This window comes from Camelus ferus, chromosome 9 (assembly GCF_009834535.1).
Source record: "Camelus ferus isolate YT-003-E chromosome 9, BCGSAC_Cfer_1.0, whole genome shotgun sequence".
Lineage (NCBI taxonomy): Eukaryota > Metazoa > Chordata > Mammalia > Artiodactyla > Camelidae > Camelus > Camelus ferus.
This window is the reverse complement of record NC_045704.1, coordinates 57790884-57807532: the sequence shown is the minus strand read 5'-3', so window position 1 is coordinate 57807532 and position 16649 is coordinate 57790884. Positions and strand designations below refer to the sequence as shown.

The following is a 16649-nucleotide window of genomic DNA, read 5'->3' as shown; positions in this document are numbered from 1 at the left end:
GAGGATATTTTTGAATGAGTTTAACAGGTACATCAATAGCCTGAGTAAAGCAGATTGCTCTCCTTAGTGTGGATGGGGCTTATTCAATCAGTTGAAGGCTTGCATAGAACAAAAGGGCTGACCCTCCCCCAAATAAGAGGTATATATATATATATATATATATATATATATATATATATATATATATATATATATATTATATATTTATATATATTCATATTTATATTTATATGTGTGTAGGTGTATATATATACATATACATATATATATACACACATATATAAATATATGTATATTTGGTTCTCTTTTTCTGAACAACTCAGAGTAAGTAACATTATTATTTAAAAGTTAATATTGAAGATATTTTCACTCCTCTGTCCAGTCTAGTCCTGTGGAAAATTATATTATTTGCAAAGTGAGGAACTGAAGTCAAATCTAAGAAGACATTTCTTGGCCGGGAGTCCTGGGATCGTCTTTTCTGGAGGCGGCAGTTCCAGAAAAGTAGCTGTCCATGAGGAGATGAAAACTTAGTTTTGTTTTATCTGCTCACTTTGGCATCTGCTGAGGTGAACAGTGACCAGGGAGCCGGGGGAACTTCAGAGTCTGTGTGAAGTAGGCAAAACGCCATCAGGCTCAAAGGGGAAGCTCTGGGCCCCAGAGCCCGGTGGCCAGAGGAAGGATCGTCTATAAGAACTCTTTCTGAGACTGATCAACAGCCCTCCAGCCCTGACCGCAGGAGGACTTTGGGGGTCTCATGGGAGGCCAGTGACTAGTCTAGATCCAATTTACTATTTCACAAAAGAATTTTCAGTGATTTGAACCCAGACAATTTTAAAACTAGAATTTAAACTTTGCAAGTCATCCAGCTTGTAGACACTGGGAAGATTGTGGTGGCATTCTCTTTGAAGCTCTGAATCCCCACATAGAAACAGGTCAAGGAAAACCAAAAGCTCATGAACATTTGCAATAAAATTAAGTGATAGCATATCCCTGTGACCCCCAAAATACAAACGGATGAGGTTAAACCAACAGTCCTAAAACCTGCGGTGGCCTTTGTGAGGGAGAGAGCAATGGGCAGCAATGGTGTGTCTGAGGAATTTGAGTTCAAGAGAACCCTTCAACAGCCAAGGAGAAACCGCTGGAGGGCAGGTAGACCAATTCGGGAGCACTGGCTCAGAATGGAAGTCGTTTTGCCCACCCCAGAGCCAGTGAGGCAAACTCTAATTCCTAGCTCCCCAGGAGGGTTTCAGGAGCTGGAGCGGCATAGCCAGTGGTGTGTTGGCACCTGTTTAACAGTCCAGTCTGTGGTGTTTGCTGATTTCCATGCTGTAAACATTCCTGTCAGGGCTGACTGCAAGCTACCACCATGAATACAAAGTTGGGGAGAAATGTGCACAACTGATCCTTGCAAAGTGAGAGTCAGATGTGAACTCTAGGAAGAATCAGGGCTCTTTTCCAGGACTAAAGGGAGGCTGAATAGAAACTGCTGGGAGTGGAGTCAAAACTGAGCAGGATGAGGACAACAGCAAGGAAGGAAACAGGAGGTCGAGGCAAACACTGGGGGGTGGAACAGAGGCAGGAAATCTCAGAGCGCAAGCTGCTGTGTTTCTGAACACTGCACAAAAACAAAAGAGGGCGGAGTTCCGTAAAGTTAGAAAACCTACCCCGCACCACTCTACCTTCTAAAAGTTCAGGAAAACTAATGAGGATGAGTGGTCTACAATTATGCAACAGCATGAATGACCTCACATACACAATGCCGAGTGAAAGAAGCCGGACAAAAATGGCCACAGACTGCATGATCCCATTTAAAGCACCAAGCAGGCAAGGCTAAACATGTTGTTCACAGTCAGGCTGGTGGTTACCCTTGGGGGGAGGGGTCATGACTGGAAGAGAATGCAAGGGCGGCTTCTAGGGTATTGGTCATGCTTTGTTTCTCGATCAAGGTGTTGGTTCCATGGATGTGTTCTGTTTGTGAAAACTCATTGAGGTGTGCGTTTTTGATATGCAGACTTTTTTGTGTATATTATATACCTCAAAAAAGTTAAAGAAATCTTATTAGACATTCCTGCTCTTCCCAAAGGCTCTGCTTGGCTGCCTGGCCAACAAGGGGTCCTCTCTCAGCTCTTAGCCTTGCTGTATCCCTCCTGCTCGTGAATATTTTCAGCTTCTGCTCCAAATAAGCGTCCTACCCTGTTTTGCATAGTCCCTGGAAGGTACAGTTTTTGTTGTTGTTGTTATTGTTGTTGTTGTTCTGTATGCTGCTCTTTCAGAGAACAATCCTACTTGGCCTTCTAGCCTTCAATAGCTCTTCCAGAAGTTCTTGTGAATAGCAAATAAAATGTTCTTGTTCCATTTTTTTTCACCTAAGAAAAGTACTTGCAAATATTTACAATTTTGGATTCACAAACTCTCTAGATTTGGATAGATTAGGAGAAGAAACTGTGTATTCTACTAACTTAACAGTTCAAACATATTTCTTTATCTTCTTCTCCTCTCTGTTTTGTTTTTTTTTTCTTTTCTTAAGATAATTAGATGCTAAGTAGTATGGGAGTATGGGAGTCTAGTGATCACACTTGTGACTTTGGGATTGTTATGTTGGTGTCTAGCTCTGCCTGTATCCTCTCAGTCCTCACCATTTTCAGTGCCTGCTATTGGTGTATAAATACCTCAACTCCCTGGCCTATATGTAAAGGTCTTTCCTTCTTTCTGTGTATATCACTCCTCCATGTGATAACTCTGAGGCCTGCATACCAGGTGGGCTTCCAGAGTTCCTCAGAGGGATTAAAGCTCAAGTGGCCCACAGTTTGTAATTCATTCACACACCCTTTATTAGCTGCCTCCTTTCCCTATCTCAGTTCCTCATTCCCCTGCAGGTTTCCTAGGGTCACCTCCCAATTCCATGTGAATCCTTGTCTCAGTGTCTGAATCTGGGGGGACCCAGACCTTTCCCATAAACATACACACATACCCACTGCACATGTATGCAAACATACACACAATAAACTGTATTAGTGTACAGCAGTACATGCTAAGGTGACCTTTGATGAGTCACACCCCTTGTGTAATCCCTTCCCCTTAACTGTAGATGGAAACTGCAACTTGCTTCTAGCCAACCGAATAGGGTGAATAGTGGTGGAATAGTCACTTCTGTGCTTATATTACATTAGAAGAGAGAGAATCTCCAGTTGGTTTTGAAGAAGCAGACCACCGTGTTTGAGCTGTCTGTGGGGGTCACATGGCAGAGAACTGGGGGTGTCCGCTGCGATCTGGGTCTTGCCTCTGGACAAGCAAGAAGACCCAGCTAAACTATGCAGAGACCCTTGACCCATGGAAATTCTGAGATAACATATGAGTATTGTTTTAAGACGCTAAGTTTGTGGTAAACTGTGAAACAATGGAAAACCTGCTGCATTCTTTGTGGAAATTTCTGACCTGAGGCTGGGACCGCTCTCTCCCATTCCTTAGGACTTGCTGCCAGGGATCTGACTTCAAAGGCTTCCAGGTCCAACTTTGTTCTTTGATTTGTTATGTGAGAACAGCCAATACTGTCACCTTTTCTTGTTCCTCCTGAGTTGTTTTCACAGTAAGTGACATTTGGATGGCCCACCAATTCTCTGGTGAATACAGGCTTTTTCACTAATGCTTCTCTTTAAATTCCTTCTGGAGAACTTAATCCAGTAGAGCCTGGTCTTTCCAAGATCAGGACCAGGTCCAGAATCGCAGGACTCTGTTCCTTGGCTAATTTCAAAAGCCTGTTGGGTTGTAACGAGATATGTGAAGTTCTTTTCTTCTTCCTGTGTATGCAGCAACTTAACTAATGAATTAGGGCAATCCTCTAAAGTGCTATAAGTCTGAAGCTCTCTCCTCTGTTCTCTGAGAAGTTATGAAACATTTATCATTATCCTCAGCTCTCTATATTTTCAAATCCTGTTTTTCAGGCTTCCAAGAACTTCCCTCCAGCTACGGAGTGGAACCAACTTAACCTCCTCTTGTTCTTGCTTTCTGACATCTGCTTTATCTAGCATGCCAGTACTGCCTCTCGTCAACATTTAAATATTTCTTCCCTGAAGATGGGGTGCAAGGGGGCGTGATGGGGAAGATTCCTCCGGCATCTCGCGTTTCAGTCTGGCCGAACGGAGCGTTCCACTGACGGCTCCACGTGTCAGCCCTCGTCTCTGTGGGTGGCCCCAGCATGGGCAGCAGGCATGCTCTTGTAACCCAGGCTCTATTGTGTCCACTTGTGTCCCAAGAACAGGATCAGTCTTTTCAGAAATTTAGAGACAAAGGCAGAATCTTGAAAAAATAAAATCACTTTTAAGGCATTTCCCTGCTTTATCATCACACTGGAAATCAGAAAAATTAATATTCTAATAAAGCTGTATTTACTCTCTCTTCTCCTGTGAATAGCGTTGCAAGCTACTTTGGATTTGTTCTCCCATTAAAAATAATCTTCAAGCAGGATCCTTTCAATCTCACTCTCATCACAGTCCACTGCTGTTGCCCAAATCAGCAGTGATTCTGAGCATCCAGGCCACCTCTGTACCTGGGTGCTCCCCAGGAGCAGACTGCTCTCTCAAATGCTGGTCTTCCTCTATTGCTCTTGGTCTTTCTAGTGTTCTGATTATCAGAGAGGGGTCAGGCATGTTCAGTTGGTGTGTCTGTTCACTGCCACAGGAAAGGCACTTCCGATCCAGGTGCTACATGCCACCCCTGCTCTGGAACTGCATATGCAAATGATCCACCTCTTTCCTTGTGGCAACTTTGCTTACCATGAATCTTGGGAAATTTGATCAAGCATCAAAACTTTCTGTTAAATTTTTATAGAAAAAAAAAAGCATTACTCTTTAAAGGGCATAAGTCTGTAAACATCAAATATAATGTTAGCTGTAGATGTTCATTATCAAGTTGAGGAAACTTTCTTCGATTCCTTAGATACAGAGAGTTTTTATTATTACTAAATGTTGAATTATATTTTTTCTTTTCTTTTCTTTCTTTTTTTCTGGTTTGTTAATTTCATGAATTAAGTTGAATGGTTGAATGATTTTTCAAGTGCTGAGTCTCGAATCCTTGGAATAAACCTCACCTGGTCACACTAAAAAGAAAAAAAAAAGAAGAAGAAGACAAGGCCTGCCCAAGGCAATATACAGTTACAATACACTGAGAGTAGCCATTCAATTGCATTATTTCTTTAATGAGAAGATTTGCTACAGGAGTATAGAGACACATGTCACTGTGCTCCCAATTTAATACCTTCCTTGATGAACAATTTCATTACATCTACTCAATGATCCTAAAAAAAGTCTTTTTTGTCCTCCCATTTTACAGAAGTTAAGTGAGCTGTTCAAGGTCACACAGCTCTAATTGACATACCTGGGATTAGAACCCAAGTGTGCTTGACAACAAAGTAAATGCTTTGTTCTTGCCTTCTGGCATGAAGAGAACTCCTGGGTTGAGGTGGGACTATAAAGACTTGCTTTATGAAACTAAACACTGAGAAGTGCTTCTCAAGCTGAAACCACGCACCCCTCACGCTCTGTAAGAATAGTTTAGGGAGTTTGCTGGCTCTCTGAAAAAACTTCTAAAAGTGTCTTTTCATTTTGCTGATAAAATGGAGGAAAAAAGATAATTTTCTGTATAATACGTTTAATAACTTTCTGAGTAGTGCCTTGAGATTTTCACGCTGCATATGCATTCATGATAAAATTCACTGGTACCAAGTAGAACTACTTTCATTGTGAGTAAATGAGAGAGAGCACAGGCTGACTTCCTATGACACAGTGTGGAGTAGAGGCCAAGTGTGGCTGCACGGCTTTCAAAGAACAAAGGCCTTGTTGTAGTTTGGATGGAGAAAAGCAACGTGGTATTTGAGCCATAAAGTAATTGCTGAACTTCAAAAGAATCTGAACCATAGCAAAACGTACCAGCTCCTTTTATAAGCCTACTTGACTTGCAGCAAACTGACATTCTCTCTTAAACCAAATCAATGTGAATTTGAAGTTTATTAGCTATATGGTTTTCTTACTATTTAATAGGTCATTTTTTTTGGTTTTATAAAAACTAAGTATAAAGCATATATACTTATTTTAATGTTTGCATATATTAAATATAAGAAGATAATTTTCTTATAACTGGGGATCTACAAGTATTTTTCCTTGTTAAAAAATATATACATTATTCAAATTTGAAAGTAATATTTTTTTATAAAAGGATAATACCTTCATTGTTTTTGTATATATTGTTTAGCTGTTTCCTTTGTGATTACCATGGAAATTACATTTGACATTCTAACACTTTAATTTGAATTTGTATTAGCTTAACTTCAATAACATACACAAATTCTGCTCCTTTAACAGCTCCATCACCACCCTTTTAGACGTTGATGGCACAAAATCACATCTTTATATGTTGTGTGTCCCAAAACACAAACTAATACATTTTAGTGCATTAGTTGCTTAATTATGTTGAAATCAAAATGTGAAATTGCAAAGGTTATGGTAGTATAATTTTTTTATAACTTTTATAATTGCTGATGTGTTTATTTTTACTGAGAGCTTTATTTCTTCAAATGGCCTCAAGTTACTGTCCAGTGTCCTTTCATTTCAGCCTGCAGGACTTCTCTTAGCATTTCTTTCGGGACAGGTCTTGTGGTAACAAACCCTCTTAGCTTTTGTTTATTTGAGAATGTCTTAATTTCTTCCTTACTTTTGAAGGACCGTTTTGCTGGATCCAGGCTCCTTAACTAATAGATTTTTTTCCTTTTAGCATTTTGGATATGTCTGCCTATTGCCTTCCGGACTGATGAAAACACTGCTGATAATCTTACTAAGGATTTTTGTACGTGATGAGATGCTTCTCTCTTGAGAAGATAGTCCTAAAGTAAAATATCAGCTTTACTTGTTCCAGAATAGGAAAGAGCAGGATGAAAAACACAAATTCGAAATGAATTTCTATTTGTTTTGGTTTAAACTACTCAAGTTGGAAAATTATGAAATATTTAAAATCTTATAAGATGGATTTAACTACAATCTGTTTGTTTTCTGATTTACTGTTTATTTCCTTCAGCTACAAATATAAAAGTTCTTTTCTTCACTGTGTCAACTGTCTACTAGAATAACCTTCTATGGTTTGTGTTGACTTTATTATGTCCCTTATAATTTAAGAAAATTAAGTTTTGTCACTTAAGAAAGAACTAAGGCTGTTTATAATCATGTCACTCTCTCTCTTGCAATGTTTTGTTGTCATTTTGAAATGACCAGCCAAATATTGTAACTCAGGCACCATGACCTTTTCCCTATTTCAAGTGTTTGAATCTCCTGATAACTTAATCTCTGCCTTCCTCAAATCAAATTTTAAATTCAAAATAAACTTTTAAAATGATACTTTTTGAGATATCTTTTGCATCTTGAACAACTTTCCCCGCTTTCTCAGAGAGCCCCTGGTAAATCAAAAGGATTTGTTCTTTCACCTTATAAAAAGACAGCTGCTAGAAATAATTAGATTTCTTTCAGATATTACTATAGATGAGTTGCATAGGCAGGGTTGTCAAATCAGAAGAGGTGCTTAGCCTTCCCTAGGTTACATTTGTATGAGTAAAATGTTATTAGTGCAAGTATTTCAGAAATCATGTACTCTGTGGGCTAGAGATTTTTTCAGTGCCCTTGCTGTCCACGATCAATTGCTATTTATCAGTCCTGGTGCTGCTTTGCCTGAGATCAGACACTGGCATAGTTATTGTGAAGGAAAAGCCCAGCTGGGCTAACAAGCTAAGTCACAAATCTAAGTGTAACAAGTGTCAGATTACTGATCTGAGTTCTGCTGGGCGAACTCGTACATCTAAATTAATAAGTGTTGGTTTGCTGATTCCCTGTTCATATTTTGCTAGCCAGCTGGATTTTCAAAGAGACATATCTGGCCTTGAAATGTTGGTTTGCTGCCTCACTGCCTCTACTTTCGTGATAATGATGTTGCTAAAGCTATTGCGTGCCTATTGGCCGAATACCCCAAGCTGGTACTTAACCCTATAAAACCTCATGTGCACGTCTTGGAGGTGCTCAAGGCTTAGGAGCAGAAGCCCCTCTGAGCCCGCCGGCGTAATAAATCTGAGTACTCCAACCCTCCGAGTGGTGCTTGTTTCTTGGCTGGCCTGTCATTTCCATAACATTATGAGCTGTAATTTCAGTTATTGGAGATTGACATCAGTTCCCTACAGAGTTTATTAATATGCATATGCTTAGGACCTACTCTAGACTTGCTGAATCTTTTGCTTGATATCACTATGTTCTATACTAATATATCGCTTGGTATATTCTTACTATCTGCTTGGCATATTCACGTCAATAATATTTTATGTTATATCTGAAGTTTTTTCTCTGTAAGGCTGATGTTCACCCATTTTTTTTTTTACAAAAATTATTTTGATCTTTTGGGTGGATCAGACAAGGAAGTAGCATAAACTACTCATTCTCTTCAAGGAAAATTTGCAGCTGAGGATGGCTGAGGAAGAATTGAAATGACTCAGAGGAAAGACCAGCAGTGTTTTACACTGTCCTGTTCAAGCATCAGTCTCTCGTGGGCATTGTCCCTGATGCTGTCCCTACTTGGGTCCCATATTCTGCCTCAGGTGTCACTCTGATTTCTGCTTGCTGAAAAGAACTCAGCCAGACATGCCCACTTATGACATATCGATCCCTGTTTGTGACTGTCATTCGGGAAGCTATGCCAACCAGTTCTGCTGTCACTCCCGTCTGGACAACACGTGCAGCTCTCCTCCAGCAAAAGTGCTGCCAGGAGCAAACAGTGCTGTACCTTCAGTGCTGTGCTTTTCAGCTTGCTGATCAGCCTCTGCGGACCTGACTGGACTGTGTCCCTAAGGTTGCATCAGAGAAAGGGGCAGTAAATGTGTTTAATCTGCAGCATAGTGTTTGAAAGCATGGACTTTGGAGTCAAACACTCCTGTGTCTGAATACTGGCTCTACCACTTATTATCAAGGGCAGATTGCTTGTCACCTCAGAGACTGTTTCTGCAGCATGGTATGCTTTTGTTTTGAGGATTAAATGAACTGTATGTAAAGCAACACTATGTTTGGCATTTGGCATGTGTCCAATAATGGTGGGTTGTGTATAGGAAGTCACCTAAGGTAATCTTTCTCAGGAGGAGGCAAAGCCCAGGGTTTGCACACCCATCTTTTCTGAGAAATTCCCATAGGAAAACTTCACGGTTTAAATGACATCCTTAGGAATTTTTTTTAAAGCAACAATAGTTTTAAATTAAGTGTGACCAATCAGGTATTTATTATTTGCTATGTACTATGATACTGTCACCAAAGGCAAATTCATGTGCCTGCCACACCACAGAGGCCAAACAAACTGAAACACTGAAGTTTGGAGCAGAGAAAGGTTTATTGCAGGGCGGAGCAAGGAGGATGAGGTGGCTCATGCCTAAGAAAACCCCAAACTCTAAGAAGGGTTTCAGCAAAGCATATTTAAAGGCCAGGTAAGGGAGAAGGAGTTGCAGGGTACGTGATCAGCTCGTGCACAATCCTCTGATTGGCTGATGTGGAAGTAACAGGACAGTCAACACCATCAACCCCTAGGAGCCAGAAGGTCTGGGGGCAATGCATTCTTAATCGTCAAGTAGCTACTTTCTTCCCTTTGGTGGTGGCTTTAAGCATCTGAAAAACTCAGGAAATATACATGAGATACTAGTATGTGGGTGCTTCAGAGAGGAGCTGCAGCAGGGGATATGGGGGTGGGGTCTGACCCTGGAAGGCCCCCTAGGGTCCTGCTCGGTTACAACATAGTACTAGAACCTTAAAAAGGCTTGAAATCTAGATAATGTTCTACAATCCAGGCTGTTGTTTACAGATTTGTCCCAGATTTGTCCCAGCTTTGTCTTTGAAACTCTCTTTCCAGTTACCCTGATGGGGCCCTCAGGCTGTAGGGCAGGGCTTTAATGTTGGTCACAAACTTGCTTCCACTTTTAAGACCTGTATCTGTCTATACAATTTGTTTCTTCACCACAACAGAGCCTGGAACAACCCTTCTCAGGTAGGACACATATCTGATCCATTATCATTGCACGTGTTCTTGTATTTCATGTCCACTGATACTTCTGTAAAAGTTCCAAATGACTTTAGAGACTGACCCCTGAGTCAGGGAATCTACATGATCTGGATACAAATAGAACAACTGAATGTTGCAATGGAAGGGATTATTCATTCCAGGGTTGCCAAATGGCCCCTAAGGGCAAAAATCAATGAATGGCCACCTGGCCCAGACGGGCAAAGATCAATGGATCTGCTTTGTTTGGCTCACACATGGTTGAAAGAAATTGATTTGACTTTCAGTTTCCAAGGTCTAATTGCTTTACATAAGACCATGTCTCTTATTTATATCTAATTAGACCCTGTAAGTATTTGAGTTTAATCTAAGACCCTCATTTTATAGATAAAGAAACTGAGGTTAGGAAGAGACACATGCCCAAGATGACAAAGATTTAGAATGGTAATGAAACTGAAGGAGAGGCCATGTGCTTTAAACACTTCTAAAAGAGTCTTAGCTAAACCAGAGAAGATTCTTGGAAGAGGTGGGGGCCCCTGATCGGAAGCACGGGCAGACATTAGTCAGCAGATGAAGGGGTTCCAGGCTATTACCGACAGAGGTCCTGACATGTTTGAAGGGAGGGAGAGGGAATAATCCTACTGGTCTCTCACTTTTATGAGGGTCTCTGAAGTGTTAAAAGATAGAGTTCAGTGGCTTGGTATTTTGATGAAGAAGGTAGTTGTGGTTATAAAGAGAATGGGTGGAGGAGTGCAGAGGAGGGATGGAAAGTAAATAATTCTGACAAGGGATGAGGCTGAGGGAGGAGATCGAAGTGAGGAACATGTACATGATGGGTTTTTGTAAGGAAATAGAGTTAGATTTAAAATCTTTTCATTGACCAAAGGGTGAGATTTTGTGGAGGCTAACTCAGCTGAAGATACTTTCTGGCTGAATCTTTTCCTCCCTTTTTGGGAAAGCTTTTTCACAAATGTAAGTTAGTTTTATTGAGGTATAATTTACATATTACAAAATGCATCCTTTTTAAGTGTACGGTGTGATGGGGTGACAAATGTACACATTTGTGTAACCACCACAACAACTGGGATGTAGAACATTTCCATGGCCCCACAGCATCCATCCATCCCCTCATCTTCCTTTGCAGTCGGTCCCCTTTCCCAACATGCAGCTGCTGACAAGCACTGCTCTGTTTTCTGTCACTATCGTTTTTGTTTTTCCTACAGTTTCAGATAAGAGGATTCTTGCAGTACATGGTCTTGTGTTTGGCTTCTTCCATGGAGCATAATGATTTTGAGATTTGTCCATGTGGTGTGTATCAGTAGTTTATTTCTGTTTATCACTGAGCACTATTTTATTGTATGGATATGCCACAATTTGTTTATCTATGCGCCAGTAGATTGGTTTTTTCCCCCCAATTTTGTGCCATTATGAGTTAAATTATCACAAATAAAATTTCTGGTAAAAGTTGGTGTACAGTTCTTTTGTATGTTCTTCTCACTCTTAAGTAAATAGCCAGGAAAGGATCGTATGGAATGGTTAACTTTGTTAAAAAAAAAAAAACTGCCAAACTATTTTCCAAAGTGGCAGCACCATTTTGCATTCCCACAACAATATTTGACAGTTCTGGTTGCTGTGTGTCCTCACCAGCACTTGGTATTATCAGACTTTTTAATTTTAACCATTCTAGCAGGTGTGCAGTGATACCCCACTTGGTTTTGTTGTTGTGGTTTTGGATTTTTAAAAACAGCTTTCTTGAGACATAATTCACATAGCATACAACCCACCCATTTAAAGTGTGCATTTCAGTGGCTTAGGCAGATTACATTACTAATTTTGAAAATTTTTGGCAAAATATATGCAGCATAAAATTGGCCATTTTGAAATGTGCAATTCAATGGCATTATTGTCTTTACAGTGTTGTACACAAGGGGATTGCTGGGTCATTTGGTAATTCCATATTTAGCTTTTTGAGGAATTGCCAAAGTGTTTTCCACAGGAATTGCACGATTTTACATTCTAACCAGTAATGTGCAATTTTCCATATCCTCACCAACACTGTTCAGTGTTTTTTTAAATTATAGCCAATTTAGTAGATGTGCTGTAGCATCTTGTGTTTTGATTTGCATTTCCCTGATGATTAATGGTATTGAATATCTTCTCATGTGCTTACTGGCCATTTGTGTATCATGTTGGAGAAATGTCTTTTTGAGTCCTTTGTCCATTTTTCAGTTGGGTTGTTTGTCTTCTTGTTGCTGACCTGCAGGAGTTCTTTGTATATTCTGGATATTAAACCCTTAACAAATTTATGATTTGTAAATATTTTCTCACATTTTGTAAGGTTTTTTTTTTCATTTTCTTGAAAATATTCTTCAATGCACAAATGTTCTTAATTCTGATGAAGTCTAATTAATCATTTTTCTTTTGTTCCTTGTGCTTTAGGTGTCATATCTAAGAATACATTGTCAAATCCAATGGACTTGGTCATAGGGATTTACCTCGTATTTTCTTCTAAGAGTTTTGTGGCTTAGCTTTTATATTTAGGTCATTCATATGTTTTGAGTTGATTTTTGTTTGTGGTGTGAGGTAGAGATCCAATTTAATTCTTTTACTTGTGCAAATTCACTGGTTTCAACACCATCTATTGAAGATGCTATCTTTTCTCTATTGAATGCTCGTGGCACTCTTGTTAAAATTAGTTGGTGATAGGTGCATGGGTTTATCTCTGGACTGTCAATACTATTCCATTGATCTGTATGTCTGTCTCTATGCCAATATAATGCTGTTTTGATTACTGTAGCTCTGCAGAAGTTCTGAAATTGCAAAGTGTGAATCCTCCAACTTTGTTCTTCTTTTTCAAGATTGTTTTGGCTATTCAAGGCCCCTTCCACTTCCATATGAATTGGAGAATTTCCTTTTCTATTTCTGCAGAAAACTGTTGGAATTTTGACAGGAACTGCATTGAATCTATAGATTGCTTCGGGTAGTAGTTACATCTTAATATTAAATCTTTCCATCCATGAACATAAGATGCCTTTCCATTTATTTAGGTCTTTTTTACTTCTTTTAGCAATGATTTTTAGTTTTCAATGTACATATTCTTCACCTCCTTAGTTAAACATATTTCCAAGTATTTTATTCTTTTAAATGTTATTTCAAATAGAATTGCTTTCTTAATCTCCCTTTTGTATTTTCATTGTTGGTATATGAAAACAACTGACTTTTTCATGTTGATTTTGTACCCTGAAGCTTTTCTGAATTTGTTTTTAGCTCTGATAACTCCCTAATAACTTTCCATATATAGGACCATGAATACAGATAGTTTTACTTCTTCCCTTCCAATTTGGACGCTCTATATTTCTTTTTCTTGTCTGTTTCCACTAGAACTTCCAGAACAATGTTGAATAGTGGTAGTGAAAGCAGGAATTCTTGTCTCACATCTGATTCGGGGGGAAAGTCTTTCACAATTGCGTATGCTGTTAGCTGTAGGTTTTTCAAAAATGCCTTTTATCTTTTATCCTTTTATCTTTCTAGTTCTAGTTCCTGAGATTTTTAAAATTATGAAATGGCAATGGACTTTGTCAAATGCTTTTTCTTCATCAATTGAGATCACCCTGTGGGTTTTTTCCTTCACTCTGTTAATGTGATATATTACATTGATTTTCTTATGTTGAATCCCACGTATGTTCCTGAGATAATCACATCTGGTTTTAATTCACAGTGCTAATGACTAGCAATGTTGAGTATCTATTTATGTGCTTTTGGCCATCTGTATATCTTCTTTGGTGAAGTGTCTGTTCACATCTTTTGCTCATTTAAAAAAACTGAGTGGCTTGTCTTGTTAAATTGCAAGTCCTTTCTCAGATTGCACAAATATTTTCTTCCATTCTGTGGCATGTCTTTTAGCTTTTAACAGTATTGTCTTGAGAACCAAAGTTTGAAAATTTGAAGTACAATTTATCATTTTTTTCTTTATGGTTTTTGTTATTTTGTCCTAAGACATCTAACCCAAGATCACAAAGATTTTTACCTACATTTAATCTTAAAATGAATGGCTTTTGGCTTAATCTTTATGCCCTCAGATTACTCTCCTCTGCCTTTATTCATGCAGTCACTACAGAGACTTCATAAGTCTGTTGGAAATATGTTTCGTGTTTTTAAATTAATGATTGGTATGCACTTCCTTCACTATCCTGTGTCTGTATCGTCATCCCTCAGTGTCCATGGGGATTGGTTCCAGGATCCCCACAGATACCAAAATCTGTAGATGCTCAAGTCCCTTATATAAAATGGTGCAGTATTTGCATATAACCCATGCACACCTTCCTGTATACTTTAAACCATCTCTAGATTACTTATAATACTTAATATAATGCAAATCATATGTAAATAATTGTAAGTACAATGTAAATGCTATGTAAACAGTTGCTGCTGCCTGGCAAATTCAAATTTTGTGTTTTGCAACTTTCTGGCCTTTTTTTTTTTTTTTTTTTTTGAGTATTTTAAATCCGTGGTTGGTTGAATCCACAGATGGGGAACCCATGGATACTGAAGCCTATCTGTGTCGCCTCCTATGTGGTCATGCACAAGCCAGGCAGACACACACATGGACTTTTCTGGAATCCAGTGTTTCTCCTATGCTGCTGTCCTCCCATGCTCCAGCAGTGGATGTCAGTTTGTGTCACCATAGTCAAGCAGCTAATTACGACGGCTCATGTGACTTTCGTAGAGGACAACTATATTTGTTAAGTCCCTATACCAGGCTCCATCCCAAACTCTTTACATATTTTAGCTGATTTAATCCTCAGATCCCTCAGAAAGAAAACGAAGGCTCAGAGGCTCTAGGCTCCTTCTCGTATAGCCAGTTTGAGGCAGTCAGCCAGACCCAGAGTGGCTTAATTCCAAACCCTTTGCTCTCCCCACCATAATAAACTGCCACAGTCTGGCCGGAGTCTCATATAAGTGAGCACACCCCAGGCAACAACATCTACCTGGTTTTTCTCTTTCTTACATCAGACGCTTCTCCAGTCTCAGGTCAGACACCTAATTCTGAAATCCTGCAGTGGAGCCTTAGGACAGTTTCCCAAAGGAAGGCCCTTAGCCCCCAGGTGGAGAACCACCTTGCCCCACTCTCAGCCGCAGGTGTCAGCAGGGCCCCAGAGGAGAGCTGTGTAGTTTGTGCACTGCACAAAAGTGCATGACTAAGGGGTAAGTAGGGGTTAAGTATCCAGCCTGCTTTGGTCCTGTGGGTCCCTGGGGCTGTGACTTCCCAGAGGGGTATCATCCTTTTTAAAATTCCTACAAAGGTACCATATCTGCTAGCAGTGTGGCTGTCCTTTAGGTGAAGCTGACTAAGCCCCTGGGCTCTAGAGGAGTTACATGTGACATAACTTAGCTAAACTAATGATCACTTTGTATCCTCCTGGCCATGGTGATTGACTGAAGAATGAGAACATAACTCATGTCAGGAGATTCTCGGCTGATGAGGATTAATTTGGAGGCTTCTGTTTGAGGGCTGTGGATTTCTTTCCTGATAAGGTGAGAGCTGGAGCTGCTGCAGCCATCTTGCAACTAGATGGGGTTTGATAATGACTTAATTCCCAGAAAAGGTCAAAAAATTGCAGAGAGAGAGAACCCTATCTTGGTGACATTGTTGAGCCCTTGATCAAGTTATGCCTGAAGCCCCATCTACTTATGGACTATGGATTAACATACACCAATAAACTCTTTGTTTGCTTGAGACAGTTTAGGCCAATGTCAGTTGTGACCAAACGCACACAGACTATTCCACACATACCCCCTCCCATACCTGCTTCCTAAACCTCTTCTTGCATTTTTATTTTCACCATAGTACCTGTCACTTTCTCATACTACATTATTTACTTATTTAGTTAATTGTCTTCCTACCTCCGCTCCTCATCCCTGCTGAAATGTATGTTCGAAATGGCAAGGAATTTCACCTGCTTTGTTCACTGATGGATTCCCAGCTCCTGAAATAAGTTCTTAGCGCATAGCACACATTCAATACAATTTTGTAGGACGCTATACCTCTTCAGTGAATTATTAAGGATTACTAAAATTCCATATGCATAAATGACAATCAGCACAGTCCGGGAGTTGACCAAGGACCATCCCAGCCTCATAATAAGACATGTGACTGCTGGTCCATGTCTGGGAAGGCTTTGAAGCTTGCACTATGCACGTGTGTGTGCAGATTGTTGGTATCTCAGCCATTGCAGGCAGGGGGCTTAGTTACTGTCACATCACCTGGATTGCTCTAAGCTGGTGGAGCTTTTCAATTGCCGTTCCTTCTAAATATATTTTTCATATAGTAACAGAATGACAGGTTTCACTTTCTTTTGTGTTGATATATCTGCTGTTTGTTACTTTTTGGATTTTTGTTTTGCCCATCTCTACTTCTTTGCTATCGTGAGGTATTTTTTTTCTCTGGAGAGTACAGATAAAGTAAGGGAGGGAGGTGGGCCACGGCATCTCTTATCTCTCATCTATGCCACAGAAAAAACTGAGCACCTCTACCTTTTGGGGATATTCTCATCCACGTTTCCTTTACCTTCTTTTAGTTCTTGCAG

The 16649-nt window shown here is 39.8% G+C and overlaps 1 long non-coding RNA gene across 1 annotated transcript in view; it reads left to right on the top strand.

Moving 5' to 3' along the window:
• Positions 1–16649, top strand: part of LOC116665853 — a 35705-nt gene that overhangs the window by 10633 nt on the left and 8423 nt on the right. The window lies entirely within an intron of this gene.